Consider the following 3,761-nt stretch of genomic DNA (forward strand, 5'->3'; position numbering starts at 1 on the left):
GCTACTTCTCCCAGATAAAACCTCTTCGGTCAGCAGCTCTTGAGTGTGAGGTCAGTGAGGTGAACGTTTGTGAAACTGCCATTTCTTAGATTTGGTAGATTTTGCCCACTTAATCTCTAATGAAATAAGGCATAGACCAAGGACTCTCATACCTACTGGGGCTGATGGGAACAAGGAAACTCTGCTTGGAATGAAAAGTGAAAGTGAAAGTCGCTCAGTGGTGTCCCACTCTTTGCGACCCTATGAACTATATCGACTATTCTCCAGGCCAGAATACTGGAATGGGTAGTATTCCGGAATACTGGAATGGACTATTCTCCAGGCCAGAATACTGGAATGGGTAGCCTTTTCCTTCTCCAAGTGATCTTCCCAACCCAGGGACTAAACCCAGGTCTCCCACGTTGCAAGCAGATTCTTTACTAGCTGAGCCACAAGGGAAGCTCAAGAATACTGGAGTGGGTTGCCTATTCCTTCTCCAGCGTATCTTCCTGACCCAGGAATCAAACTGGGATCTCCTACATTGCAGGCAGACACTTTTCCAGCTGAGCTATGAGGGAAGCCCCCTGCTTGGAATAGTAGTGGCTAAAGCACTTTGAAAACAGGTAGCAACAAAAAGCCTATGGTAAAGGGGCGTGGCAATGATGGATTCACTTGAATAAAGCTGCAAAATCTCAGAAGGTCAAAGAGCATCTATAGATACCAGAAACCAGGCCTTGGCCAGGGAACCTGAAAAGGATTTTGGTCTTGGTCATGGCTGACCATTGTTCCATTTCTGTGATAGAACCAGAATGCCAGGAATTACCAAAATAAAACTCAGAAAAATGAGTAAGTTCTATTTCCCGAAGGGATATACATGTCAAATGGAACTTCCAGAGATAGCTGGGCCCCAATGTCAAACTGCATCTGATGGAGGCTTCAACACGAGACACATTGGAAAAGAAATAGAAATCAAAAAGTACGCCCTCTGTAATAAGGATGTAAAAACAGACACATAGATCAATGGAAGAGAATAAAGAGACCACATTAAACCAGTGCATATATAGTCAATTACTTTATGAAAAGGTGCCAAGAATATACAATGGAGAAAGCATAGTCTCCTCAATAAATGTTATTGGGAAAACTGAAAAAACCACATGCAAAAGAATGAAATGGGACGCCTATATTGTACCATATGCAAAAATAAACTCAAAATGAATTAAAGACAGATTCAAGATCTGAAACTGTAAAACTTTTAGAAGAAAACATAAGGAGCAAGATGCTTGACAGAGGTCTTGGCAAAGATTTTTTTGGGTTTGTCACCAAAGGCAAAGGCAATAAAAGCAAAAATAAACAAGTAGGACTTCATCGAAACCAGAAAGCTTCTGTTCTGAGGAAAAAAAACAACAATAAGATGAAAACTTTCAGGATGAATAAAATATTTGCATATATTTATATAATATGGGGTTAATATCCAAAATTTACAAAGTACTCACACAGCTCAATACCAAAAAGTCAAACAATTCAATTAAAAAATGCACAGAAGAAGTGAATAGACATTTTTCCAATGGAGACATACAAATGACTAACAGGTATATGAAAAATTCTCAACATCATTAATTATCAGGGAAATGCAACTAAAACCATAATTAAATATTGCCTCACATTGTTAGAATGGCTTTCATAAAAAAAGAATAACAAATGTTAAGGATGTTGAGAATAAAAGAACTCTTGTGCATTGTTGAAGGGAATGCAAATTGACATATCCACTATGGAAAATAGAATGCAGTTTCCTCAAAAATAAAAATGGAACTATGGATGTAGCAATATAATTACTGATTTTTAATATCTAAGGAAACTGAAAGCAAGATCTTGAGGTATTTGTTCTCCCATGCTCATTGCAGCATTATTCAGTGACAGCCAAGATATAAAACAACCTAAGTGTCCATCAACATAGGAATGGATAAAGATGTATCATATATATATATTTATATGTGTGTACATTTACAGGGACTAGGATGGTGGGGAAAATAGAAATGTTGGTCAGAGGGTACATATTTGCAGTTTTGTGAGTATGAATAAGTTTAGAGATCCAAGGTTCAAGTATGATGACTATACTTAATACTGTATTAAACAGTGGAAATATGCTGAGTATAAATTTCAAGTGTATTTGTCACACACAAAACATGATGACTATGCTATTAATACTAGCTTGATTATAGTAATCATTTCACTATGTATATCAAATTGCATGTTATACACCTTAAATACATTTAACTTTTATTTTAAAAATATTTTAATTATAGTATTAGCTTTTAACTTCTGTCATTTTGAAAATACTATCAATACAGAATTTTTCAAAAGGAAAAGACAAACGTGTTCTTTATTTTAACACTAGATGGCAGCCAAAAGTAACAACTTGTATCTGCTTTTCAAAGCTTTGTTACTTGAGTTTGAAGCTTAATTTATTTTTAAAAAGGGGGTGGGGTTGAGAAAAAAAAGAAAATGAAATAATAACAGTTTTATATGGCTTTTGAAACTGTGCTAGATTTTTTTTTTTTTATTAAAAGGGATATATTTCGGAGTAACTTCCCGTGGGAAGTAGACTGAGAAGATACTATTAAAGTATAACTCTTTAGCTATAAGAGCAAAAATCATACTGAAAGCAAATATTTTGGCTTATGTCATAGAGATATTCATGCCTTATTTTGATAACAGTTGTTGTTTTTCAGTCGCCCAGTCGTGTCCGACTCTGCCACACCATGGACTGCAGCACACCAGGCCTCCCTGTCCTTCATCATCTCCCAGAGTTTGGCCAAGTTCATGCTCATTGCATCAGTGATGCTGTCCAGCCATCTCATCCTCTGATGCCCTCTTCTCCTTCTACCCTCAATCTTTCCCAGCATCAGGGACCTTTCCAGTGAGTTGTCTGTTCATATCAGATAACCAAAATACTGGAGCTTCAGCTTCAGCATTGGAGAAGGCAATGGCACCCCACTCCAGTACTCTTGCCTGGAAAATCCCATGGATGGAGGACCCTGGTGGGCTTCAGTCCATGGGGTCGCTAAGAGTCGGACATGACTGAGCGACTTCACTCTCACTTTTCACTTTCCTGCATTGGAGAAGGAAATGGCAACCCACTCCAGTGTTCTTGCTTGGAGAATCCCAGGGACGGGGGAGCCTCGTGGGCTGACATCTATGGGGTCACACAGAGTGGGACACGACTGAAGTGACTTAGCAGCAGCTTCAGCATCAGTCCTTCTAGTGAATAATCAGGGTTGATCTCCTTTAAGATTGACTGGTTTGCAAGTTGTACAGTTAGTTAGGAAAGATTTTGTGGAGGCATTTTGAGATCTTCAAAGAAATGAAGAGGTTGAATTATGCTAATAAAAGCTAATGCTTAATGAACAAAACAAAACAAAAATAAGATTGACTGGTTTGATCTCCTTTCTGTCCAAGGGACTTTCAGGACTCTTCTCCATCATCACAGTTCAAAGGCATCAATTCTTTGGTGTTCTGCCTTCTTTATGGTCCAGCTCTCACAACCACACAGTAGCTGCAACTAATTTTTGAACCCAAATTATGTTGATTCTTGCAAATACTTTGTAGAATACACAGTTGTTTTTTTTAGAGGATTGAGATTTAGGTGACCTATTATTATTTTTTAATCACTGCAATTTGCATAGCATTTGAATGTCTTTAACACAAGATTTCAGGAAAATTCCCTACATCTTAAATCCTGAAAAGGCTGGAGCATATGAGGAAAAGTATCTTACTGACCTTCC

The sequence above is a fragment of the Bison bison genome, unplaced genomic scaffold (genome assembly GCF_000754665.1).
Source record: "Bison bison bison isolate TAMUID 2011002044 unplaced genomic scaffold, Bison_UMD1.0 scf7180017864525, whole genome shotgun sequence".
In the NCBI taxonomy this organism is placed as follows: domain Eukaryota; kingdom Metazoa; phylum Chordata; class Mammalia; order Artiodactyla; family Bovidae; genus Bison; species Bison bison.